The sequence below is a fragment of the Triturus cristatus genome, chromosome 3_2, assembly GCF_964204655.1.
Source record: "Triturus cristatus chromosome 3_2, aTriCri1.1, whole genome shotgun sequence".
Classification (NCBI taxonomy): domain Eukaryota; kingdom Metazoa; phylum Chordata; class Amphibia; order Caudata; family Salamandridae; genus Triturus; species Triturus cristatus.
The window spans coordinates 957,582,416-957,610,383 of NC_140584.1; the positions used below are offsets into that span (position 1 = coordinate 957,582,416).

General features: G+C 47.3%; 1 long non-coding RNA gene across 2 annotated transcripts; it reads right to left on the reverse strand.

Annotated features, from left to right (window-relative positions):
• LOC146858885 (uncharacterized) lies at positions 1-27,198 on the reverse strand. Of its 2 annotated transcripts, XR_014979704.1 has the most exons (4): positions 27,048-27,198; positions 1,558-1,667; positions 1,303-1,442; positions 1-799 (listed from the first exon to the last, which is right to left on the reverse strand). It is a non-coding gene; the product is annotated as an uncharacterized LOC146858885 (long non-coding RNA). The 2 variants fall into 2 exon arrangements; XR_014979705.1 differs by lacking the exon at positions 1,303-1,442.
• Between the last annotated feature and the right edge of the window lie 770 nt (positions 27,199-27,968).

Sequence of the window (27,968 nt, forward strand, 5' to 3'; positions counted from 1 at the left end):
ACCGGCCGCGGCGGCGACCCCGGAGGGGGGCGAGTCCCCAGTGATCTGTGCGCCCTTTCCACTGTAAGGTGCGCCGAAAAGGATTCTCTGCCAAATATTTCCACAACCAGCCGTTCTATAAAATCTTCCATACGCCCTACATTTGTGGATTCCGCCAGGCCAAGAATACGGACATTATTTCTTCGGGAGCGGGCCTCCAAATCCTCATTTTTTTCCACAATTATCTTTAGTAGCTTGTCCATTTGCAGTCAAAAGAAAAGAGAGGGACCCCTTAAAGCTCTCAAGGGAAATAAGGTACTTGTAACCGAAGAAAAGAAAAATTCCCTTGATCCTACAATTTCAATATCAGTATTTTATCACTAATGATGAGACATAAAATACTTTGTCCCAATTCTATATGGAAATAGTTTTATTCAGACAAATATTTGTCTTATTGTTTCAAAACAAATAAAATTACATATCATATCAAAATAATTAAAACAAAATTAAAAACATCATACAGTACATATCAATTACATCTAAATTTAATTAGACAAAAAATCACAATCATGACCAGCATAATGGAGACAGACATATATGTAAGACACAGCTTCTATTCTTTACAGATGCACATCACATTAGACTCAGAATCACAGCTCGTTATACATTGATTGAATCCGTCTTTAATTTGTCTGTGTTGGTCCTAGGATTGTGCTTTCAACAGCGTCGACGCGTTTCGATGGCTTCAAATTAATAGTACCATCTTTATCAAGACACAATTATACTGTCTCCCATCTTCCTTAATCTTATTTCCTTATTCCTAGATAAAATAAATATATATGATTATTGGTCCAAATAATACATGTGATTTCTTATTTCAACAATTTTTTCAATAATATTTTCCCCAACTACTTGTGGTTGACCCATTTAAATAGTACTGTAATCCACCCAAACATATCGCACTTGAATTCCACGAGGGGGTGAGGGTAATAAGACTCTCCCATTCAATTATTATATATCTGGCTTATCGTAGAGTGACTATATCGATAAGCCTGCTACTTGAGTCATGAAAGTATATGGTTAGTCTTTCTTTTGATAAACAGCTCTATTTTAACTCCATTCAATTAAATCCTTCAATGTTCATTGTTATGCTCATTCCTTTTTATTTCTAAAGGCAGATCTCAATGCACAAAACATACTCAATAAAACGGCATTTGTATATATAGGGCCAGTTCTTATGTAAATACTATCCCCATTGGTTTTGCTAATTTACGATGTACAAGGATCTACCTATTTATTCACCGACATTCGATAATCGCTCACCTTATTATATGATAAAATCAACTCAGTGCGTGCTCATAACTTGCACTCCCTATTCGTTGCGCAAAGGGAATTTATGATCCATGTACCCCACGTCCTTATTCTTTCTGTTTTATTAATCAAATATTCCGCCTCTCAGCGATCTAAATACCGGAAGAAGGAATTTACACAGTTTTAATGTATATTCAATCTTGCTCCCCTATCGTTTTTTATGTTTTTACAAAGAAAAACAGCAACTATTGTCCGTCATCTGTTTACCTTATTATCCGTGTTGGGAAGAACTACTTTCTGTGTTGCGTTCTTGGTATTTGTTAATAAGACGTACCCCCACCACGAGGCTTTCCGTCCTCTTCTTTTTCCGGGTGGGTCTAAACATAAGAATATATATAGGCATATTTTACAACAAGTAAACGGGCAAACCAATGGTTATTAACATTTGCCCTTCTAAGTTTTAAAATCCTCCTTCATTTTCTGACATATCTGCTCTTACCTCTGTTTTCCGATCAGACCTCGAAAGATGCGGGTGTTTGGATCCAAGTTGTATCACTATCACCCATCCTGACTCCCTATTTGACTTATGTCTCCTACTCATTGATTGGTTAACTCTCATCACATGGTACGGGTCTTGTTACCGTTACCTCTGTACTCGTCTGTGATAGGTCCATTAGATCACCTGGTACAACTTGTCTTTCTTTTAGTTATTATATATTATGACTCGAAGGCTTTTTCTAACTCTATTGGTTGTACTGTGCCCGGTGACTTTTACGCAAACAAATATCTTTAATTTCTGAACACCTCATACATTGTCTCCTTATTCCCTCTAATTGATGTAAACTATGTTAATATATTAACATGTTCTAATACTCCTATTTGGCTTCTGTCTCCTGCTCACTAATTGGTTTACCCTCCTCACATGGTACGGGTCCTGTTGCTATTACTTCTATACTCGTTTGTGATTGGTCCATTAGGTCACCTGATACAACTTGCCCCTTTTTTTTGTATTGTAATGTTTGTTTACTTACTTTTCCTCTTTTAACTTTATTGGTTTCCTATACCTGATGACTTTAGAACAAACAGGTATTTTTAGTTTGTAAACACCTCATACGTTATCTGTATGTTCGCGTTAATTAACGAAAACAATGTTAGTGTATTAACATGTTTGAAAATTCCTATCATGTCTTTAGAGCAAAATACACGGGCCAGAATCTTTTAATATATATCCAGTCCTTATCGTATATTTCCTAATGCTACCCTCTCTCGTAACTAGCTGGACCAAATTACTTCCTGTGTGTGTCAAATCAGTTCCCTATGTCCTTGCTATTCTACTCATAATAATCCTTCAGCTTATAAGAGTATTTGAATAATTCCTTGATGTGTACGTAACGAGGCACACGTAGAAGGATTTCACAAAATACCACCCTACATTATTTCTCACATCATTGTACTGTACTTAAAAACATATTTGCTGCCCAGAAGGACTGCATGATTGTATCTATTTATCCTAATGAATGCTGTCACTCTCATCTCCTCATTATGTTGCTATCAATTTCATCCAATCTTCTCTAGAGTTTAGACCTTTTTCCACTGTATTTAGGTAACATATGTACCATTGTTCTCTTTTTTTCCTTATTTGATCAAGATCTCCTCCTCTTCTATTTATCAAAATGTTTTCCAATATAAACCACTTGAAATCACTACAATCATGATTCATAATCCAAAAGTGCTCCACCAAAGGGGCATTATCCTTTCTGATTCTGATTGCGGACTTGTGTTCCAAAAGGCGTACGCGGAGTTCTCTGCTCGTTTCCCCTACATAGCCCAGACCACATGGGCATACCAAGAGGTAAACAATATTTTTGCTGCGACAGTTGTGTAATGTTCTTGCAGTTACGTTTTTACCAGCAAAACTAATGCTCTTCCCTCCCAGACATTGGACGCATATCGAGCAAGTCCCACATTTATTGTTGCCTTTTGCTTTTTCACCTTTTAGTGTACTTTGCTTATCAACTGTTGTTGTATAGGTTCGCACAAGTGAGTTTTTGATGGTTTTATTTTGTCTGAATGAGAAAAGTGGTTTCTGTAACTGTACATCAGTGCCATAATTCAAGATTTTCCAATTTCTGTTCACTATATTTTTGATTTGATTACTTATATTTGAAAATTGTGTGACAAATACCACTCTCCCTGTGGCTAAATTCCCTTTTTCTTTTTTGGATTCTAATAGACAATCCCTGTCATAAAACCTGGCTCTTTTCAAGGAGTTTTTGATTAATTTGTTGGGATAGCCTCTAGCCTTCAATTTAGTTTTCAGAATCTCAGCATGATAATAAAAGTCTGCGATGCTTGTACAATTTCTTCGCAGTCTTAGAAATTCCCCGAAGGGTATGTTATCTTTCTGCGAATTAGGGTGGTTGCTAGTATATTGTAAAAGGGTGTTCTTATCAGTGGGCTTGGTGTAAAGTTCCACGTGCAACTCATTGTTAATGTTTTTGATTTTAATATCTAAGAACTCTACACTTGAATCGCTGTAATGCGCCGCGAATTTCTAGTTGGGGTCCCCCAAATTTATCCATTCCAAGAATTCTGTTAACCCTGCACTGGCACCATTCCATATGAAAATAATATCATCTATGAAACGGTGCCAGCACATGACATTCTCAAAAAATGGGGCAATCTCATTGAATATATTCCGCCGTTCAAAGTCACCCACATAAAGGCAGGCCAGACTTGGGGCGCAAGTAGCCCCCATGCTGGTCCCTTTTGTTTGTAGGTACAATTCATCCTTAAATAAAAAAATGTTATTTTTTAATACCATTTTAATGCAGGACTTGATGAAATCCTTGTTGCCTCCATTAAGATCTTCCCCCTCTAAAATCGCAGAGATTACCTCTATGGTGTTGTCTTGGGGGATATTAGTATACAGGGCTTCAATATCCAGGGTGACCAAAATTTGGGTCACCCCGTTGAAGCCCTGACCCTCAAAAATGGAAATAGCGTGAGCTGTGTCTTTAAGATATGACCTTTGTTTTTGTACTATTGGTCTGAGAAAATAATCTACGTATCTACTTAAGAGTTCTAATACTGATCCAATGCTGCTCACAATCGGCCGCATTGGTGGATCGGATACATTTTTGTGGATTTTAGGTAATCCATAAATTGCTAGGATGACTGGATGTGAATTCATTAAAAATTTGTATTCGTTATCACAAATCCAGCCTTCCTCTTTACCTCTATTTAGGAGGACCTCCACTTCTTTTTTCAAGATCTCTATTTTGGTGAACTTTATTCGCTGGTAATGATCTTTCACATTAAGCAGTTTTCTCATCCTCTCTTCGTAATCTAATGAGTTAAAAATTACTACCCCCCCCCCGCCTTTATCGGCGGGTTTTATGATTATTTCATCGCAGTTCTGTAAGGTTTTTAATGCTCTTCTTTGGTTTATCGACATATTATTGTGGCGATTATTATGTGCTGTCTTGTTCATAATTTTGATTTCCATTTCCACTACTCTTTTGTCCATTTGCGACATTTGTCCCCGGCTGGAGGCAGCACCGTCTTCAAGGTCCGATACCCTGGTCTCAGCTTCTTTTATCCGCTCCTCGTGTTGGTCGAGCTTATGTACCAGAGCCTCCATGCGAATGTTCATTGTGTCGATCTTGGTGCCAATGGATGTGAGACTGTGCTTCATGCCCAGCAGAAGGGCCTTCCAGTCCTCCTCCGGTTCCTCCGAGGCGCCCGATTCAGCATGTTCCTGCGAAGCCGACCTGGGTGTCTTGCGTGTCTCAAAGGGCAGCTTGGTCTGTTTTGTATCCGTGCGACCCATCCCGCACCTCACCAATCCAGGTAGCAGCACAGACAAGGCGTCAAGAGGGGTGATCAACTCCAACAATTACTCCGAATCCGGGCGTGCAAGTAACTGCGCAGGGCCACTATCCTCCTCACATGCGTGTTTAACAGCTCTAGTTATGATGACAAATGGCGGCAAATCCAAGCAGTGTATCGCTCTGCCACCCTTGACATCTGCACTTGTACCCCTCAGGATGCAGCTGCGCGCATGGAGTGCAGGACTATGTCCGAATTACCATTCAACAGTGTGCTGCTCAGTGGGAAACAGCCCAGGGCCACGGGAGAGCCACGACTCGCTCAATCCCTGCACCTTCGCCTGCCCTGAGCAATCACCCACCTTCTACCAGGCTTAGTGTCTGGTCGCCGAGTCTCCGCAAAATGGCCGCCAGGCTACCCCGTCATCTCTCCTGCTTGCAATGACTCTTCACTGAGCGGAAAGACCCAATCCTGAACACCTCTGGTACGCCTTCAGCAGTCCTGCTTCGATCCCAGGAATTGCAGACGAGACTCCGAGATTTGCGCTCCCACCTCTAGTCGCAGGTCGCTAGGTAGTCAAGATGGCAGCCACTGTCTGCGCCCCCAAAACCGACCTAATTCCGGCTCCGTCCACGCTCCATGGAGGGTGAGCACACACCACTAACCTAGCGGGCGGCAGCAGGGAGCTCCTCCGGATCCTCCGATCAGGGACGCCTCCAGCCGCATCAACGTCTCCCAGTGTCTCACAAGCCGGTCGCCTCCGGTGATACGCCACCAGGGCTTCTGCGCCCCAGCCCGCAGCACCTTCAGTGTCGTCCAGCTCTGGGGGGAAGCACCAGCATGCTTTCCGTGTCCCTCTCTTGACCCTCGCAAGTCCGCAGGTTACGCAGTGACGCCAAGCCCCCGAAGCTCCAAAAAATATCAGGGCAGCTGCTCCCTCACCGCGGCCCCGGGCCTGCCGATCTCAACACCCGCCTCCTGGCTCCGAACTGAAGCGCGCGGTCCGTCCAGAGTAACGGCAGCTACGCTACCGGAATTCCCTCCGAATATCAGGCAAGTTCGGTACCGCTGGGCACAGCAAGTCTTCCGCCAGCCAGTGGTGCCCTTGGATGCTAGTTTCTCCGACTCAGGATGGGGATGAAGTGTATTTCCCTGCTCGGCCAGGCAAGAGCCTCACAGGCGTGCGGCCATTTTGGTCGTGCGCCACCTAGCACCATCGTTCCTTTTGAATACTTGAATACTTTACTCAGTCGACTGGGAAGGCTCTGTTTTCATTAGAAATAATATATATTGACATTAAAATGATGATTCACAGGTGTGCTGCTCATTCAAAGGCGATGGAGTCTTATAAACACAAGACAATTATGAGCCAGCATTTCCAGGTGTAAGGAGCAGGCCCAATGAAGGGTAGATAAAGTACCCCAACAACCACCACCAAGGGTCACCTGGCACCTCACAGCAAGGAAGCTTTCATGCAAACTTTTCATGATGAGGACTACATTGTCTGGAGGTGCAGGGCTGAAGAAACCCAACCCCGACAAGGACAGTAAACTGACCGCAGCTTGTCCAATGATCTTGGCTAAAACCGTTGCGCAAAATCAGTTTTCTACTGATTTTACCCGGCACGTGGGCAATCCTTGTTGTTTGTGCAGGCAAACGAGCAGATCTAAGGTGATCTCTTGTCTAGCTTTAGGCTCTGCACTATCAAGTAATAAAATCAGTTTTGGGGAGTGTGGCGACTGGCATCAAAGTCACTCCAAGTCCTGAAGCTAGTGCTGCCAGCCTAGTGCATTTTAAAGGACAGCTGGCGGTGACACTCACCAGAAGACCCCTCAAGTGCAGATCACTGGCTTTGAATCAGAAGAGGGTCCTGCAGAGTTCCAGGATGGAAATGAGCAAACACGAAGAAGAGAAGTGGCATGAGTTGAAATCCACACCGCCACCTGAGTTCAGTAGGATTTGGGGTTATTTTAACAAGCCACAACAGAGCTCTTGTTTATCCTGCTCTGAAAGGCTCTGGCCAGCAGACCTCATGTAGTCAGCCTTTTCTGTTCAGTATTTCTTTACACCTCTGATAACAAGAGTTAACATGGTTAATATTCTCCCTTATGGGTCGAGTTCTCACTTCCACCTTAGGTGCTTTCTGCTCTAAGGAGAACCAGCCAGGCCCTCGTTCAGTGATTCCCAGGGTCCTGGGCAGTGACGTAATACAAAATGTCGAGCCCCCTCCAACATGTGGTGGGGACACTCCCGAGATTTTGATATCTGTCGGGGCCAGGTAATTACTGTGGGCGACTGGAATGACTGGACACGCACACGTATGGCTGGTTAGTGTGAGCTGGAAGTCCCGAGCGACCCCGGCCCATTTATTTATGCCCTCTGGCCACGCCTGGCCAGAAGGTGATACAAACTGTGTGTCTGGTTCCGGGTGGGGTCTATGGGATGGTTAGCGGTGAACAACTAGACCGCTACATCCCATCCCAAGTTGGTTCAAAATGAAATAATATAAAACAACAGTTAACACACAAAGTCAGCAAGTCTTTGATTTGGCTTTGGGTTAGGCCTCAGGTCATACCGTTGTTGACGGGTGCCACCCCTCGGGCTGGCGGCTCCTGCTGTGCTGGGCAACTCTCTTGCTCCGGTGTCACAAGGTGCTGCTGGCGCCGCTGGGTTCGGAGCCAGGTCATCAGCAGCACTCTGAATCATGTCTTCAACCAGGCCTTCCCCACTGCAGGCTGTTCCGGGTCTTGGTCTTTCACTTCCCAGAGTGGGGACTCTCTTGAACCATGAGACGTTTCGAGTGATAACTTCTCCATTCTTTTCAGCGGTGACAGCAGTCCTTCTGACTGCCTTGACGAGCCACAGTCGTGGTTCGTTAGGCGTTCGGAATTTCCAACCGCTGCGACGGCTTCTCACCAGGACGACACAGCCTGGCACCACTGGCCGGACCCATGCTGTCCGCCGCCGACTTGCCTTCTCGTTGGTCGCTGACCTCCGGGCTTGAGCACTCGCGGGGTCGTATGGTTCTGGCTCACAGCTCTCGGCTACCGGGATAATGTCCCGCCGGTGTCCAGAGAGCATCAGTGACCACGGGGATCTCTGGGTGGTTCAGTGAGGGGTGCTTTGGTACTCCCGCAGAAATTGCTGTAGTGCGACCTCCTGGTCTGAGTGTTCGGCTACTGCTATACGTAAGATTTTGTTCAGGGTCCGCATGAATCGTTCAGCCTCGCCGTTGGCTTTGGGCCATTGTGGAGTGATGCGGTGGTACCTTATTCCCAGCCGGGTTAGGAATTCCTTGAACTCGCCCCCCTGGAACGGTGGTTTATTGTCTGTCTTAATTACGTGTGGCAGTCCAAATAGTGCAAATGTCTTCTCCAGCATTGGTAGTAGATAGTCGAATGCGATGGAGGGCAGTACTTCCACAACCGGATATTTTGTGAAGCCATCGACTAGAACGGCAGTGACTCGTTCGTCTGGAAAGCTCCCGAAGTCAAGGCTCACCCATGACCAGGGCGACGGGGCCGGGTCGTCCGTTATTACAGGAGCTGGTGATTCCGGGGCGCCAGTGAGTTGACATGCTCGGCACCCACGCACAAAGACATCTACGGTTTCTTCCAGACCAGGGAACCACACCTTTTCCCTCATCCTGGTTTTCATTCTTTTGGTGCCTTGGTGACCCTCATGAGCCAATGCTGTTACTCGTTCTTTTTTTTTAGTTTTTTTTTAATAAAAATCCTTTATTACACATTAAAAAGATACAAACAAGGGCCTACAACCACAAGGGCCGGCCGCTAGAAAGCTCGGGAGCCAGCAAGGCAACGCCATACATTCAAATGAGCCAGAAGCAAATGCTCCCGAAAGTTCGTAAGCACATATAACAGGCCGCGGCCACAGTCCAAGGGCGATCAAAAAGGACGGTTTCATATTTTCTATTAAAAACAAACAATAACACACAAACAAGGCAATGAGAGTCCGAAATAGCAGCGTGCGCTCCCCAGGACGGGGGGAAGATCCACGTTATCTGGAATAACTCTTGACAGGAGGTGGTAGTGGGGGGCGGCGGAGAAGAGGACAAAGCACACACAATTACGTAGAATGTGCGGCTAGGGGGACAAAGCGACGTCGACCCCTCGCGGCAGAGGCGGAGCGCAGATATTTCCACGATAGGAATTCCATGGACCCCACACCTTAGTCCACCTCCCAGGCTTGCCTCTCGCCACATACACCGTCTTTTCCCTGAACATACACCAATCCATATTCTCCTTCCATACCGAAATCGTAGGCGGCCTCGGGGAACCCCACAACTGTGCGATATTGCGCTTAGCCACCATGTACCCCAAAGTCACCCACTGCGTCTGCGCCGCATTATAGTCATTTGGTTCCCAGACATTCAGCAAACACCTCCTGGCCTCTGGTAACAAAGCGACATGCGTGACCTCCTCCATTGCAGTATGTACCCCGTTCCAAAATCGTACGACCGCCGAACATTCCCATAGGATATAAAGAAAGGTACCCAACAAGCCACAGCCATGCTTACACATTCCATCCCTCGAATAACCCATACGTATCAAACCAGGCCCTGTGACATACACTCTATGGAGTATCTTCAGCTGCACAAATCTAAGGCGGGCCGATATCGCCACCTCTTTCGGGGAGGCCACCGCCGATACCCAATCCTCATCGTCCAGTTCCAATCCGTCGGCCGTCCACGCCTCCCGCAGATGGGTCAGCAAGTCCGTACGATCATTAATACGTTTTTTATAGATCAGAGAAATAGTGCTGTTGGGCACATAGCCATCTAACACCCTATCTTCCAACGGGGAATATTCTGGGATAGCAGCAACATCCGGAAAAACCGAACACAGCGCATGGTAGACCTGTGCATATCGGAAGTACTCCCTATCATTTAATTTGTATTCAGTTTTGAGCATTTCAAACGTTTTAAAGGACCCTTTCGCCCAGAGGTCACCCACCTTACTTATACCAATCATATCCCATTTCTCAAAGCCTTTCGTTTTCCACAGACAACCCAAGCGCTGGGAGGCATACAACGGCGTCGCTAGAGTCAAGCGATCCCTCCACCCCATCGCAGCATTCGCCGCATGCCACACGCGTACCGCAACTTGCGTTGGTCCTGTCAACCGGGCATCCGGAGTCGCCGAATACAGTGCCCTATTGTAATCCCCGCCCGGAAGTAATAACTTATCCATCTCGAAGGCCGGATTCAAAGCAGGACCGTATATCCCGTGGTTCACCGCCGCCAACCGAGACGCCCAATAGTATCTTTTAATATCGGGGAGGGCAACACCCCCATCATACCAAGGGAGTGTCAACTTGGCGAGAGCGATCCTCGGTCGCCCGTCCCAAAACAGTTGGCGCTGAAGACCCTCCACCTCACGGAAGTAACGGGCCGGCACGACATCTAGCGTATTTTGTAAAGCGTACAAGAAGCGAGGCAGCGACATCATTTTAAACAATGCCGCCCGTCCGAGCGGCGAGAGCGGAAGCCGTCGCCACCTCACGACGTCGGCCTTCAGTCGCTGGAGTGGAGGGAGAAGGTTTCGCTCATAGCGGACCGCGGGGTCCAGTGATATGAAGATTCCCAAATATTTGAACCCCAATGTAGCAATCTGAATAGGGCACCCCCGCGGCAGGAGGGGGGCCTCGCCCGAGAGGACGTAAACACATGACTTGGCCCAGTTGATAACCAGGCCAGAATTACGACCGAAGGAATTCAATATGTCCACCAATACAATTAGCGACTTTCGAGGAGAGGTGAGATACAAAAGGATGTCATCCGCATAAAGGGAGACACGGTCCTCAAATTCCGGCGTCCATCTAATGCCCCGCAACGACGGCTCCCAACGCAACCAGGCAGCGAGAGGTTCTAAAGAAAGTGCAAAGAGGAGGGGCGACAACGGACAGCCCTGTTGCGTACCTCTCCCCAGCGCGAGGGGAGCCGACACCCTACCATTCACCACAACCTGCGCCAATGGGTCAGCGTATAGTAATTTTACCCACCCAATGAATTCAGGGCCAAACCCGAATTTTGCTACCGCGGCCCAAATATACGGCCACTCTAAAGTATCGAACGCCATGGTAGCGTCCAAAGACGCCAAGATGGCCGGCTCACGCATAAACTCCGCTCTAGCAAGCACGCCATGCAACCGCCTCAGGTTCAGGGCGGTATTACTATGAAGTATAAAACCGGACTGGTCCTGATGAATCAAGTCGCCCACGACCCGAACCAGACGATTGGCCAATACCTTAGCCAGAATTTTGGGTTCCGCGTTCAACAACGAGATAGGCCTGTAGGAGGCACAGCGGTCTCGCGGCTTCCCCTCTTTATGTATCACAACTATGGTGGCAAGACGTTGGTCAAGGGGGAGGGAGCCCGCCGCCCGTGCAGCGAGGAACATGTCACGGAGATACGGTGCTATCTTATCTGGACGCAACTTATATAGTTCAATGGGGAGACCATTGGGACCCATGGCCTTACCAGAAGCGATCGAGCGAATGGCCAAAGCAATCTCATCCGGCGACAACTGCGCCTCCATCAATATGCTATCAGCCGCCGAGAGGGACGGCAATGCAATATCTCTAAGCAACAGACGAGAGTCCTCCTCCGAACGCCCAGAGACCGGAGAGTATACCCCACGGAAGTAATCCGCGAAGCAGTTAACAATTTCTACCGGGTCAGTCACACACACGCCATCCACTCTCTCCACAACCGGCACCACTCTACTCGCTCTCTCCTTCCTGTCCAACCAAGCAATCAACTTTCCGGCCTTATCTCCCACATCATACAGTCGTCCTTGTTGCTCTCTACTCATCCTTTTAGCAGCATCCGTGACCAGCGCTCTATAATCTGACTGTTTAAGGCTGAGAACGTGCAATTTCTCATCCGTAACACCCCGCTCCAAATCCCCCTCCATCTCAGCGATGTCAGTTTCCAGGCGAACCACCTCTTCCCTCCCGCACCTCCTAGCATGGGAAATAAGAGACAAGGCATGCCCCCGGATCACCGTTTTATAACCTTCCCATAGGGAGACAGCAGACGACACTGACCCTACATTATCGTCGAAGTAGTGATCAATGGACTTAACCAGTTCCGCGCGAATATTAGGGTTACGTAAATACCAGGGGTTAATTGGCGCTACTCTTCCCTCTGCCCCAGGAACAACCTCCATCTGCAACAATAGAGGGGAATGGTCAGAAATACCTCGGGCCAAATGACGCACCTCCCCGATCATTCCAGCCTGGAACGCCGGCATAAGTATATAATCAAGTCTCGAGAGACTCCTGTGGGCCCCCGAGTGGAAGGTGTATTGTGCCTGCATCAGTCTCCAGCAATCTATAAGTCCTAAAGTATCTAGAAAGCCACCCAGCCAGGCCTGGGCTCTAGGAAGATCCCTGGGGGGGGTGACGGTCCTCTATACCGGATACAACAGCGTTAAAATCACCCCCTAACACCAGAACCCCCCCAGGGAGTCCCAGGACCAAACGCCCCAAATCAGCAAATGTAGCCGTCTGCAATCCCGGTGGCACATAGAGAGCAACGAGCGAAACAGTTCTACCCTCCCATCTCCCCACCAATGCTGCATATCGCCCTCTATCATCGTGGAGCACCTCGTCCACCTCCAACGGGAGAGAGGCCCTGACCAAGATACCCACTCCCCTAGAGCCAGAAGTGAAACCAGAGTGAACAGCAAGGCGATAGCCCCGCCTATTCAGGGCATGGAAGGAGTTACCAATCAGATGTGTCTCCTGCAGGAAAACAATGTCGGGCGAGATCCGTTTCAAAAACTGCAACACCACCCCGCGCTTGATCCTATCCCCCAGTCCGTTCACATTCCACGAAAGTATTCTCAAACCCCCACCCCTCACCCCGCTCCCGTGCATGATGCCCACATCCCGGAGAACACAACCAGGACAAATCAGCAGCTAACCTCACATTGCCTTGTGAAACAAACAAACAGTCCCCAACACCCCCCCTCCCCCACAATATCCAAACCACAACTCCCCCCTCCCTGCACCCCTGCTTGAGCCCAAACAGCCCCCCCAACTTGCAGTGCGCCTGTCGCCCTAACATATACTGAACCACAAAAAGAACCCCTGAAGGCGGAAAGGGCCCCAATATGCTCTCCACAACCTCCGAGCATTTGAAGGGCATATTGCACCAAACTTGAGTCCCATAGAGCTAAGGTGCAAAACGTCACCAGCCTAGTCCATCACCGGGAACCAAAGTTCTAGTCCTGTTCCGCCAAACCCTCGCCACTCTCCACCGTCTGACCATCCCGACCTTGACTCCGAGGCAGGGTATCCAACCAGTCTCCAACCGCCTCCGGCCGGTCGAAGAAGTGCGAGCGATCCTCGAACTCAACCCGCAACCTGGCCGGAAATAGCATCGCATACTTCAGCTCCATGTCCCTCAAGCGCCGTTTGACGCCCAAGAATCCCAGTCGTTGTTTCTGGATCGCTTGCGTAAAGTCTGGATAGAAGCTGACGTTAGAGTTGTCAAACTTCAGCGGCCCATTCACCCTCGACGCCTGAAGGATAGCATCTCTGTCCCGAAAGTTAAAAAGTCGGGCAATTATAGGCCGCGGGGGAGCACCCACTTTCGGCGCACCACCCGGAATTCTGTGAGCCCGCTCCACCGCAAAGAATTTGCTCAGCCCCTTGGGTGCGAGATGGTTGACCACCAGATCCTCCACAAAAAGGTCAGCAGCAGGATTCCTCGATCGTTCCGGAACCCCAATTATACGAACATTGTTCCGCCTGGCCCTGCTTTCGGAATCCTCAAATCGACGGCCAGTTAGGTCACTGGCCAGCCGTAACCTACGAACCTCCGTTTGCAGGGCGGCCATGTCCACAGTTAGGCTCGACGCTGTGTGGTTCAAAGCATTGACCCGCTCATTCGTTTTAGACAGATCCGCCCTGACCAGATTTACATCGATCAGGACCGCATCCAATTTATGAGCCAGGGTATCAAACTGCTGACCCACTGCAGCCTTCATCTCCTCAATGGCGCCCATGACGTCTATCAAAGTCAAGTCAGCAGATAGGCCCGAGACATCCTTGGACCTTTCCGGCGATTTATGCGACCCACCAGGGGATCCCTTTGTCTGCGCATAGCGGTCCATGTTATTAGCCTGGGTGTAAACCCCCCGCCGGGTATTCTTGGGTTTCTGCTTATCTCCGTCCAGCCTAGCCACCATCGTCCGGTGACCACTGAGATCGGCACCTGCCAGCACAGGAGTAGGGACCAGACAGCTAATTCAAGGGACCACAGCCGTCACGGACTGTAGCCTGTGTATAGTCCGAGATCCAGGCCAAACACTCCACCATCCACGCTCCTCTGGAACATCAAGGTCCCTCAGCCGATGTCAGCAAACAGGTTCGAAAACGAAAGTGAAAGTGCGGGGCACTTGACAGGCCAGGCCCTGCATGCCGCTGTTGTTCACTTCGTACCCGGGCACCTCACCAACTCGAGTTCGGGACCAAGGCAGGAGCAGGCCGTAAACTTCAGATCGCAACCATTCCGGTTCCCCGAGCCCGATTTGAATTTGGAGAACGGATGGCACCTCAGCTCAAGCTAATCAACAAAAGCCCGTCGACAAAACCAGGATTAATTCAGGATAGACGTGGGAGGTTGCGGAGGCCCTCGGGAGCCTTGAGCCTACGCGGCCATCTTGGTTACGCGCTAGGCTCCTCCCCCGCTGTTACTCGTTCTTGAAGGCTCAGGGGTATGACGATGCGTGAGCCTCTCAACACTAAGCCAGTTGCGGTGGCGCTCAGCTCTTCATGGACTCTCCAGACTTTCCCTAGGCGGGACCGGTCGGATTCGTTCCATCCATTGATGTCGTGGAGAAAACCAGTCCACGAACCCTTCTGTAGCGCTTCTAACACTTTACCCAGAACTGTGTCTCCTTGTGTGTGTGTTTCGATTTCCGCGACAGTGAGGGCTTTTGGGCATGCCCCCTGAGTGACCATATTGCTGAAATCTTCAGTCTGCTTCTCTTGATCAGAGGCTTCTTCTGCGAGAGTGGCTGGATGGCGCGACAAAAAGTCAGCTGGGTTTTTGGCTCCCGGCTGGTAGACCAGTTCTACTTGGTAGTGTTGGAGTTGGATCGCCCATCTCTCGATTCTGGGTGGCGGATGAGGTGCAGTTCCTTTAACTAGCGGGAGGAGCGGTTGATGGTCAGTTACCACCTGGAACGGATGCCCACTGATATACAGATGAAAGTGATTGCAGGCCCACTTGATGGTGAGTGCTTTGCGTTCAATTTGCGAATATCGGGTCTCTGTTGCAGTTAGCGATTTGCTTGCAAAGGCCAGCAGGACCCATGTTTCTGGTGCGGTTTCCTGCATTAGTAAGGCTCCCAGCCCCACGGGGCTGGCATCTACTATCAGATCTGTTGGCCGTGAGGTGTTAAAGTAGGCCATGGTTGTTTTCTCCAGCAGGGCCAACTTCACTTTGCGGAAGGCGTCTTCTTCGGCCTGGCCCCATATACACCTGGCATCCTTCTTTGTCAGGTTACGCAATGGCTCTGCGATGGTTGCGAGGTTGGGTATGAACCTCCCACAATACGTTGCCATGCCCAAGAAACTCCGCACTTCCGATGCTGGCTGTGGTAGGAGCCGGTGCATGCTGGATGGCTTGTGATTTTCGGGGGTCCACTTTCACACCGTCCTAGATGAAGACGTACCCAAAGAATTCAATAGATTTCTTAAAAAATTGGCACTTCTCTTTATGGAGGGTCACTCCGTGTTCAGTGAGGCGTTTGAGAGTGGCGCGGAGCCGGCGGTGATGGTCCTCAAGTGTCGCTGAATGTATTAGAATGTCATCGCTGACATTTAATACTTCTTGAAATCCGGACAAAATCTCTCTCACTGTGTTTTGGAATATCTCGGCAGCTGACGATATTCCAAAGTTCAGCCTCTTGTAGCGCCTGAGCCCCAGGTGCGTAGAGAAAGTGGTGATATAACTGCTTTCTTCAGCTAAACTCAACTGTTGGTACCCCGCATTGAGGTCCAGCTTGGAGAACCACCTGGACCCATTAAGGTCCACCAGGATGTCGTCCACCGTAGGTGTAAGGTGTCTTTCTCTTCGTATCGCCTGGTTGGGCATTCGCATGTCTATGCAGAGCCTTATCTGTCCGGGCTGTTTCGGCTTTTCCGCTATAACCATGGGGGACACCCATGGAGTCGGACCTGTTACTTTCTCTATTACTCCTTGTTGGTCTAATTTTAGTAGCTCTTGTTCTACTAGCGGTCGGAAGTGAAACGGGATCCGCCGGTGTCGCAGAGCAACGGGCTTTACAGACGTGTCGATGTGTAGCTGTACAGGTGGTCGCTTCATGCTCCCCAAGCATTTGAACAGTTGTGGGAATAATTCTAGAATGTCTTCCGTCTGTAGGGTCTTCACGATGTTTGCGAACGTCACCAGGCTTAGGTCCTCCGTGGTGTGGCTTCCCACGAGGATGTCTGCCGTCCCTGTCGACTACGTGAAATGTTGTTGTGACTTCTTGGCTTTCTGATTTTACTTGGACAGTCATCTTTCCTTTGAGGGGAATATGTGAGGATCCTTACTTTGGAAGGCGTGAGCGCTGGCTTAGGGTTTAGTTTTTTGTAGTGTTGACTTCCCATGACATTTACCGATGCCCCGGTGTCGATGAGGGCTGTGATGGGGGACCCCGCGATTTCAGTGGCACACGTCGGCTGAGGACGCCGTCTCCGTTTAAGGTCGCTTGCGAATTATATAAGGAAGCATTCTTCTTCGTCCTCGCTAGAAGGGTCTTCGAGGCATGATCTATACTGGGAAGGTGTCTTCGGCATCCGAGCTGTGTCAGGCTCGTCTAGCGACAGGTGTCTCACCGATCTAGCTGGTGGCCTTCGTCCCGGGATTCTTCTACTCTGCATTCCTCCATGGCATACGCTCAAAAAGTGATTGGGGATCCCACACTTCGAGCAGGTCTTGCCTTTTGCTGGGCAGTCGTTTGGAGCGTGTTCTGCTCTGCCACAATATCCGCATTGTGGCTGTCGCAATCTTCTGGTGAGTCACCCCCCTCGAATGCCGCAAGCTGGTGTGCGGGCTGCGTCTACTCGCTCCGTCTTAACTGTCACGGCTTGATCAGTGGTGGTGGTAAGTGCTGCTTCCATGGCTGTGGATCTGACTTCGGACAGGTCGTGTGATCATGCTAGCACCAGCATGTCTTCTAAAGTGATCCGGGGTTGTCTGAGGATAAGTGTCCTCAGGGTTTTGTTTTGAGTTGCGTCTGTACTTCTTTGGCTTGATCATCTTCAGTGCACGTGCTTGCTAGCTCTCTCAGGCATGCATGGAAGGCATCCGTGGATTCACCCTCCCTCTGACAGGCTTGACGCAGCTTAAATCACTCGTAATTCGGGTTGAGTTGATGTCAAACTACGCAACTCGACCTCCTCAAGAGCAGATGATATTGCCCCAAATCCTCTCCACGGAAACCAGCGACAGGTGAAGACAACTGTCTCAGGCTTCAGTAACGGGGAAAGGGGAAGTGGAAGACAAAACAAGAGAGACTGCTCAGCCACTACTTCTTCAGAAACTCTTTTTCTGTGCTCTCTCTCTCTAATTTTTATCTACATTGCTCTTTCTCTCTGTTTAATCTTGACGTTACCTGTTAATGACCAGAGACTAGCTTCTCTCTAGAATATCTGTTTTGTCTGAGATATTGTGGTATCTGATTGACTGTTAGAATCATCAATCTCTAAAGAAAAAGGTTTCTTCTTAATTTGGTTTGAGACGTTACCATCTTATCTGTTCTTGCGGATGGCCCAAGAGAAAATGTTCATAAGTTTACCATCACTTTTAAGTTCTTATGAGTTTCACTCTTCAACCTTTTTTTTGTGTGTCAAATATATCCTGCAATTCCTTCAGTCTTAATCTGCAATGAGTTGAATATCCAAGTCTCTGTATTACAGTTATTCTTTTAACTACACTGCTGCTCCTTTCACTCGATAATGCTGAACAAAAGGCAAGCAAAAATAAACAGTCTTACTTGAGAAAGCGGGAGTCAACTTCTCTTCACAGAAGCGACTCCCTTGTATGTTAAGCAAAACAACACATTCATGTAGCTATGCTTCAGGAAACAGACGATTCTCTGGAATTTAACGAAATGACTCTTTTGAAGAATTACCCACGAAGTCTGTCAGCAACGTTTTGCAGCCTTTTCTCTGTCGAAAGAATTTTACAACGAGTAAACAAAAAATCACCGAATAGCATGAAACAAGTTCTCTGTACTTCCCTTTACAAACAGAGCCAGACGTGCACTATGCAAAAATTAGAAATTCCTGACGAGACGATAGAGCGCTGACAAAACGTTCCTCTCAGAATTGGTTTTCAGTTGAAATGCGTTGCATGAGACTCGCGCAGACGCAATGACAGCTCCGGAATGTCTTGAGGCAAAAACAACTAGACCGCCAACCGCTACAGGAAGTGGTTGCGATCGAGTCATTCCCTTAATAAGCAGATTTGCTTAACTGGCGCAGAACAGTACATATGGAAGATCTCCAACAAGGATGAAGTCTTCCTTTAGTGCAAAGGTATTTAACCCAAGGCCTTCTTAGTGATGGGGATAGAGCTCCTCTCAAACAATTACTGACATTGAATAAGGGGTTCCTGACAGTACCCCCCACCAAAGAGCTTCCTCCCATTGGAGGTTTAGTTGGATTAGCTTTGTGAAATTCTCGCACAAGTCTTGGAGCATGCACATTAGAAAAGGGCTCCCAAGATCGTTCTTCTGGGCCACAATTCTTCCAGTCAATCAAATAGTACAATTTGCCTCTTCTGATTGTTGAGTTTAAAATCCTATGAACCTCAAACTCTTCTGCAGAGGTTACTAAGATTGGCGTGGGTGATGAGTGTAATCTAATATTGGGAGGATTCTTTTTAAGCAATGAAACATGGAATGTTGGATGAACCTTTAAGTATGAGGGTAGATGGAGTTTAACTGTTACTGGATTTATCATCTTGTTCACCTTAAATGGACCAATGTAACGAGGTTGGAACTTGCGATTCTCTTTCAATTTCAGATTTTTTGTAGAAAGCCACACTCTATCACCTGAGTTAAAGATAAGATTAATTTGTCTCTTTTTATCAGCTTGGAATTTGTAAGAATTTTTTGCCTTAATCAGATTTTCTTTTGCTTGTGTTAAGGTACTCTGCACCTCTCTAACCAGCTCTTCCACTGCACCCTCTTCTTTTCCTAAAATGAAACTTGGGTGCCGACCATTGTTTAAGTAAAAGGGGGAGTAGCCAGTGGATGAATGCTTAGCATTGTTATAAGCAAATTCTGCAGCCCCAACCAATTCAGACCAATCCACTTTTTGTCCCAATAAGTACAACCAAAGGTACTGTTCTAGATCTTGGTTGACCCTCTCAGTTTGTCCATCTGTCTCAGGATGGAAACTAGTAGAATAACAAGCATCTATCCCCAATCTTTTGGTGAAAAGCCTTCCAAAAATGCGAGACAAATTGAGAGCCTCGATCTGAAATCAAAATCTTTGGAACCCCATGTAATCTAACTATGTGTTGAGAAAACAATTGAGCCAATTGTGGAGCTTGAGGAATCTTTTTTAAGCGAACAAAGTGTGCCATCTTAGTAAAGGTGTCGACCATAACTAGGATTGTGTTAAATCCCTGGCTGGGGGGAAGATCAACAATCAGATCCATTGAGACCGTGTACCAAGGATGAGGGGATGTTGGCATTGGCATTAACAAACCTTGTGGAGCTTGGTGATCTGATTTCCCTTTTAAACACCGTTCACAAGTGGAGACATACTGTCGCACCTGCTGCCTAAGTCCCGGCCACCAAAAATGTCTTTCCACCAAATCTATTGTCTCATTGTGCACCTTTGTGTCCAGCTAAGATGTCATCTTTTTCTTTACATCTGTTGGAAAGTCTAAGTTACTTATTGTTGAAACAATCTTTTCTTCTGGAATTATTGCCTGCGACTCTGTCTTAGAATCCAAGGAATTTGAATTTATCCGAGACAATGCGTCTGCCTTGGTGTTACTTGAGCCAGGTCGAAAGGTTATTACAAAATCAAAATCTGCAAAGAACAATGACCAACGCAATTGTCTAGCAGTGAGGGTCCGAGCTGATTTGAGAAATTGTAAATTTCGGCAGTCTGTGAACACTGTTACCTTGTGTCTTGCTCCCTTCAGATAATGCCGCCAATCCAGAAACGCACTTTTCACCGCTAACAGCTCTTTATCTGCAATGGAGTATTTACATTCTGGAGGAGTCCATTTTCTAGAATAATAGGCCACTGGATGAAATTGACCTGTATTTTTGTGGCGTTGAGAAAGAATGGTGCCTATTGCCACATCTGATGCATCGGCCTCGACATAAAAAGGCTCTTCCGTTCTAGGATGCAGCAAAATGGGGGCCTGCGTAAAGGTTCTTTTTAAGAGTTGAAATGCCTCTTCCGCAACACTGTTCCAAACAAATTTGACCCCTTTCTTTCGAAGACTAGTGATTGGACCCACCTTGTGAGAAAAGTCTGTGATAAACCTTCGGTAGAAATTAGAAAATCCAATGAAGCTCTGAACTTCTTTTACGCTTCTAGGGGAAGGCCATTCTTGAACCGCTCTAACCTTAGCTGTATCCATACCTACTCCTTCCGGTGATAGCACAAATCCCAGAAACTCAACTTCTTCCACATGAAAAGCGCATTTTTCCAGCTTGATGTAGAGCTGATTTTCTAACAGTTTAGACAACACAGATCGAACATGAGAAACGTGCTCTTCCACACTTTCGAAGAAAATCAAAATGTCATCTATATAAACTACTGTGATTCTGTCAAGAAATTCTCCAAGGACATCATTCACAAAATGCTGGAACGCAGCCGGAGCATTGCACAACCCGTATGGCATTACTTAGTATTCAAACAAACCATAACGGATTCTGAACGCGGTTTTCCATTCATGCCCATGAGCTACCCGAATCAAATGATATGCTCCACACAGGTCCAGCTTAGTATAGATTTTAGCGTTTTTAACCTGGTCCAGTAAGATTGAAATTAAAGGAAGAGGGTAGCGGTTTCTGATTGTTACTTGATTGAGGGCTCTAAAATCAATGCAAGTGCGGAGATCTCCATCCTTCTTGGGTACGAAAAATAAAGGAGAGGAAACTGGGGATTGGTAGGGGCGTATAAAACCATTTGCCAGATGTTGGTCCAAGTAAGTCTTGAGATATTTATTTTCAGTTTCTGTGAGAGCATAAATTCGACTGCAAGGCAGAATAGCTACAGACTCTATCTCAATTTTGCAGTCGTATGGGCGATGAGGAGGGAGCCTTTCGGCTTCCTTTTTGTCAAAGACCGAGGATAAGTCCTGATACTCCATAGGAATTTCCTTAGTCTCCAAGGTACAGATCTCAACGGGATATTGAGCTAAACTCCTGGAAGGGGATTCTCCACTCATCTTTGGTTGTTTTCCGAAACAATTTTCCTTGCAGAATGAAGAATCCATTACCACAGATCTCTTATTCGATGTGCAGATTGTGTTTAGTTAACCATGGGAGACTAAGGATTAATTGAAACTGAGGCGCATCAATTAAGTTAAACGTGATGAACTCAGTATGGCCATTCAAACCAGTTAACTCGACTGTCTCAGTTTCATGTGTTATGGGTCCTGAAGATAAATTGGTGCCATCAACTGCTCTGACTGCTTCTGCGAATCTCTTGTCTACAAATCTAATTCCAATTTGCCGGGCATACTTGATGTCACAGAAGTTCCCCCTAGCACCTGAATCAATCATTACACAAACTCCATCAACTTCAACCTCATGAAATTTCACAGTGAATGAGACCACCAAGTGAGGAGCTGCTGATTGCAAGGTGTTGGCGATTTTTTGAGAGACTGGAACTGACTTTGATTCTGCTTCCACCCGTGCAGTTCCTTCTACGGGTGAAGCTGACCTTTTAACGGCTGCACTGTTTTGGGTTTCTTTGGGCACTCTTTTACAAAGTGACCAGATAATCCACAATATAAGCACAAATGTTCCATCCTCCGACGTTCCTTTTCCTCCTTTGTCAAGGGTCCTCGAACTGAACCTATTTGCATTGGCTCTTCTGAAGTCAAATTCTCAGACGTCTTATGCCCTTCTGTTCTGATTCTATCAAAACGAGGAGGTGGCAATCTAAAATCTTTTTTCTTCTCATTGCTACGTTCTCCTAACCGATGATCAATCTGTAAAACTAAGTCAATGAGCTCTGACAACTCAGTCGGTCTGTGTGGGATTTGTGCCAATGCATCTTTCAATTTGTCTTTTAAACCTCTGTAGAAGATTGCTCCTCTCGTTTCTTCTGGCCAATTTGTTTTGACGATCAATTTGTTGAAATGAGCCAAATATCCAACTAAATCACGATTTCCTTGCTTGAGTTCTAGAAGCTCATTATCTACTGCTTGGGAAGCGGAACGACGATTAAATATCCATGCAAATTCTACCTTAAAATCTTCAAAATTGAATAACACTGGATCATTTCTAGTGACCAGGGACATAGACAGTGCAGCAGCATCTCCAGTTAGGTACGACAGTATAAATGCCACCTTGGACGGATCCTCAGCAAAAATCACTGGCCTACACAGGAAGTGCAAGGAGCACTCGGTTAAAATTATTTGCGCCTTTTGAGGGTCCCCTCCATATTTTTCTGGGGGGGCCAATAGGATGGTTGGGGAAATGGCATGAATGACCTGAGTGGAAATATCTGAAGGGGAGGGGGCTACGGAAGAACCATGGATTCCCCTAAAAAGCGAACCTGCGGCTACATAATCATCTAACTTCTGTCGGGTTTGAATGGACTCTTGACTCGATCTTCTAACCTCCTCTCGCAAAGATCTATTTTCCTCCAACGTATTATCTAACTGTTTCTGCATATTCTCTAATATGGAGGTTGAAGCCTTTAAATCAATGTTCTCTGTCATGCTGCCCAGGAGGAGGTATAAATTCCTCAATTAAGAGGTTGGCACTTCAATCTGTCAAACTACGCAACTCGACCTTCTCAGGAGCAGATGATCTTGCCCCAAATCCTCTCCACCGAAACCAGCGACAGGTGAAGACAACTGTCTCAGGCTTCAGTAAGGGAGGAAAGGGGAAGTGGAAGATAAAACAAGAGAGACTGCTCGGCCACTACTTCTTCTTCAGAAACTCTTTTTGGAATCTTGGAGTTCCCTGCAAAATACAAGGGACAGTTATTTTTCCCTGCTCTCTCACTCTAATTCTTATCTACATTGCTCTTTCTCTCTGTTTTATCTTGACGTTACCTGTTAATGACCAGAGACAAGCTTCTTGCTAGAATATCTGTTTTGTCTGAGATATTGTGGTATTTGATTGATTGTTAGAATCATCAATCTCTAAAGAAAAAGGTTTCTTCTTAATTTGGTTTGAGACGTTACCATCTTATCTGTTCTTGCGGCTGGCCCAAGAGAAAATGTTAAGTTTACCATCACTTTTAAGTTCTTATGAGTTTAACTCTTCAACCTTTTTTTTTGTGTGTCAAATATATCCTGCAATTCCTTCAGTCTTAATCTGCAATGAGTTGAATATCCAAGTCTCTGAATTACAGTTATTCTTTTAACTACACTGCTGCTCCTTTTACTCGATAATGCTGAACAAAAGGCAAGCAAAAATAAACAGTCTTACTTGAGAAAGCGGGAGTCAACTTCTCTTCACAGAAGCGGCTCCCTTGTTCGTTAAGCAAAACACATCCTTCACGTAGCTATGCTTCAGGAAACAGACGATTCTCTGGAATTTAACGAGATGACTCTTTTGAAGAATTACCCACGAAGTCTGTCAGCAACGTTTTGCAGCCTTTTCTCTGTCGAGAGAATTTTACAACGAGTAAACAAAAAAATCACAGAATAGCATGAAACAAGTTCTCTGTACTTCCCTTTACAAACGGAGCCAGACGCGCTCAATGCAAAAATGAGAAATTCCTGACGAGACGATAGAGCGCTGACAAAACGTTCCTCTCAGAATTGGTTTTCAGTTGAAGTGCGTCGCGCGAGACTCGCGCAGACGCAAGGACAGCTCCGGAATGTCTTAAGGGAAAAACAACTAGACCGCCAACCGCTACAGGAAGTGGTTGCGATCGAGTCATTCCCTTAATAAGCAGATTTGCTTAACTGGCGCAGAACAGTACATAGGGAAGATCTCCAACAAGGATGAAGTCTTCCTTTAGTGCAAAGGTATTTAACCCAAGGCCTTCTTAGTGGTGGGGAGAGAGCTCCTCTCAAACAATTACTGACATCGAATAAGGGGTTCCTGACAGTTGAGGGTCAAAGTGAGTGTTGAGCGCTCTGACTGCCGCATCATAGTCCGTCGGGGGTCCCGTGTTAGGCAGATGTGTGAACAGTTTATAGATTTCATCTCCTGCGAAGTATAACAGCAGCGACCTCTTGACTGCCCCGTCTGTTTCTCTGGTGGTGATAAAGTAGTTGTCTAGGCGGCCGGCCCGCACGGTCCACCTGGGGGATGCGGTGGCAGGATCGATTGGTTCACTGAACAGGGGAACTGCACTAACTTGAGAGTGCACATGTGCTGTTGGACCTGCAGGGGCTACTGGTTGTGGTGCTGCCACTGCTTGGCCAGTCATGGGGGAGTGTGTCACGACAGTCTTCCTGCTTTAGGGATATCTGTGACTTGCGCTCTCGTGTGCTCCCCACAGCGAACTTTGCCAGTGCTTGTTACTTCTGAGGCGGTGGATTGTGCCAGTGCTTGTTGTTATGTGGCCTCTCTTTGCTGGGGATTACTCAAACAGCCCTTGCCAATGCTTGCTTATTCGGGGAGTTGTATTTGCCAATGCTTGATGGGTTTGGTGCCAATGCTTGCTGGTGATGGGCTCTTGGTACTGCTTGGGGCAGGGTGCCGTCGCGCATGTGCGCTCTCAGTTTCTAGCGCGGGCCTCCTTGCCTGCAGGCTGACTTTGTTGTGCCCTTCACTGCGTATGCGCGGACTCCACCATCTCGCGCGGGCTCTACCGGACTTTCTGCCGGGAGCACCAGCGCGTTTCAGTTTGCGCTGGGGTGCTGTCTCTATTTTGGGCACGGGGTGGCGGTACCTCACGCCACCAACAGTGGCTTTCGTCCTCTGCTGCACCGATCCTTCCAGGGTCTTCACGCTGATGCGCCAACGAGACGGGACTGTGTCTCCAACGATCTCTCTAGCAGGCAGACGGGCCGGGTCGGACAGTTCACACCGGTTTAGGTGCTTGGCGGGCTCTCTGCATCCCACCCTCGTCGCCAGTGTCATGGGCTAGGTAATTACTGTGGGCGCACTGGAATGACTGGACACGCACACGTATGGCTGGTTAGTGTGGGCCGGATGTCCCGAGCGACCCTGGCCCGTTTATTTATGCCCTTTGGCCACGCCTGACAAGAAGGTGATACAAAGTGTGTTTCTGGTTCCGGGTGGGGTCTTAGGGATGGTTAGCGGTGAACAACTAGACCGCTGCAATATCTAACAGAGATACATAGATCTTAGGCTGGGGGGTTCATGCCCCGACAGGCGAGGCCCCCTCCTCCACCTGGGCTGCAGAGGCTTACACTGTACTCCTGGGCATGGGTGCCAATTCATCAAAATACTTGGAAACGTGTAAGTGACTTTAGGCACCTTCTGCCCCCTGATGACATCACAGGGTTGACTACTTGTTCCGCCTACCCCCATGACAAAGACCCCTATTTGGAGCTGAGGGATTGATGGAAGGCCGGTAAAATGGCTCTTAGAGTCTTGTTTACTCCATGTTCCTACCGCTGCTGTCTTCAGGGCCGGCTTTAACACTGGTGGCGCCCTGTGCGAAAATGTTTGTTGGCGAACCCCCCCCCCCCAGTGACCACCTCTGCCATGGATTCCTTCACTAGCACCCTTTTACAGTGCCTCTCAAGTCTACATAACCACTGTCTCTCAGATTAATTTAGTTTTATTGTACTACTCATACCAGTGTAAGGTGTCAGAGCACTTTGAATCACACACACATTGCACAGACAACCATATGTGTGTAAATCATTGTATAGGAAGTGTTACATCAGAAAGGACTACAAGGTGTAATGTAGGAGTGCAGATACTGCTAGGCAATATAGTTTAAGAGCCCTTATTCTGGAAAAGCACACATTCAGAATTTAAAACATAACATCATTGTAAGGGGTTCTCTTTAATAATAAGAATTGTTTTCTACCCAAATGAACCCTTTTGGCAAGATTAGGATAATGAAAGACTGGGCAAAAATCTAACATATACCTTGCAGTTTGCATGCAGCTCTTTGATTACAGTTAATAGCTCAAAGTTCTATATTAGGATTTTGACGTATAAACGACAAGTAACAGAAGGAGCTCTCTTTCAGAAGCAGTTAATCACTGACCTATTTCCATTATATGCACTTTGTCATCTGCATGGTACACGTTCTTAGCAGCAGGCATTTTAACCCTCTGCACTACTTTAGGATTAGTCAAAACTTCCACTAGACAAACCTCCAGTCTCTTTTCAGGAAGACGATTAATCACGGGAGTTATCTTGCCATTTTAATTGATGCCTGATAATTGCTGAAGGCCAGGAACGCGGAAGCAAGTGCTTTTAAAATGAGAATATACTTGCAAAAATTACGCCCCTACCCCAAGTCAGCGCCCGGTGCGGTGGCACCATTCGCACCACCCTAAACCCGGCCCTGGCTGTCTTCACCCCCGAGAGAAGGGATAGAGTAGAAAGAGCTGGCTGCACCACAGGGCAAGCCAGGGGTAGCGGATGCTACTCCTAGTGACCCCTAACTATTGTCCATGCCGCGAGAGCTGTCCGGAGCCCACCAAACTGCTATCATCTAGTGAAACATGGCCCACGCACGCATGCGCAGTAGAGAACAAGCAATACAAATATTACTGACACGCCTCTCACCTTTCACCTGCTCCACAGCCCTCTCGCCAGAGCTCTCAACCACATACCCGAGGCACAAAGCAGCTGGCGTCGGTTTGCACATATTGACTTGGGGAGACTCGAGGGTTGGATTCGGGAGCCCAGGGCAGTCCCTTTATGTGAGGCGAAGACGCCTCACCAGGGAGGACTCCCGGTATCTGAAGATGCGCAACAATCGCACAGATAGGTCGGAGCTGACAGGGCGGAGAAGAATCCAGGCCCCCATCAATGTAATCCTGCTCGCGCCATCAATCTGACGTAATCTCTTCAAAGGCAACAAGGGACGAAGGTGTTTGCAAACCCTCCACATGGCCCCAGCTCCCACCCGTAGTACTCCCACACAGTGAGAAAGTATCTCTGATAGCAACCGTCCAAAATTTACTCAGGGGGCTGGTGTTATCAGCTACCCCCATCCATGTCATCAGGTCACATTGGGCAAGATTCTCGAAACTTGGTGCGCACTCGTGCAGTGCTTAATATGTAAATATGTAAGTGCCGGAGCCCGAAGTGCTTCTTAGGAACCCGCTCCTGGACCAAGCCTGCCAAGTCTTGATTCCATCTCATCCCTCTTTTTTCCACCTCTCAGCACTTCTTGTCTTTTTATCTCACTTTTTCATAATCTTTTTCATCCCTGTCTTTTCTCTTTATTCCTATTTTGCTTTAATTTTTGTATCCTCCCTTCTCTGCCTTCCTGTCTCCTGTTCAGGTTCAGAGTCTGATGAAAACAAAGAAGTCCTTGTACCCAAAAAAGGGTTCCCGTGCCCACCCCCTGCCACCACTGGAACAAATCAAGCACATATGTTGTGTGAATTACATATTGTAATTCAAAGAATCAGCAGTATTGAGGCTGGAAACGCCAGGTGCCAGGTACACAAGCACTGAAAACCTCTTCGGAGCAGTCTG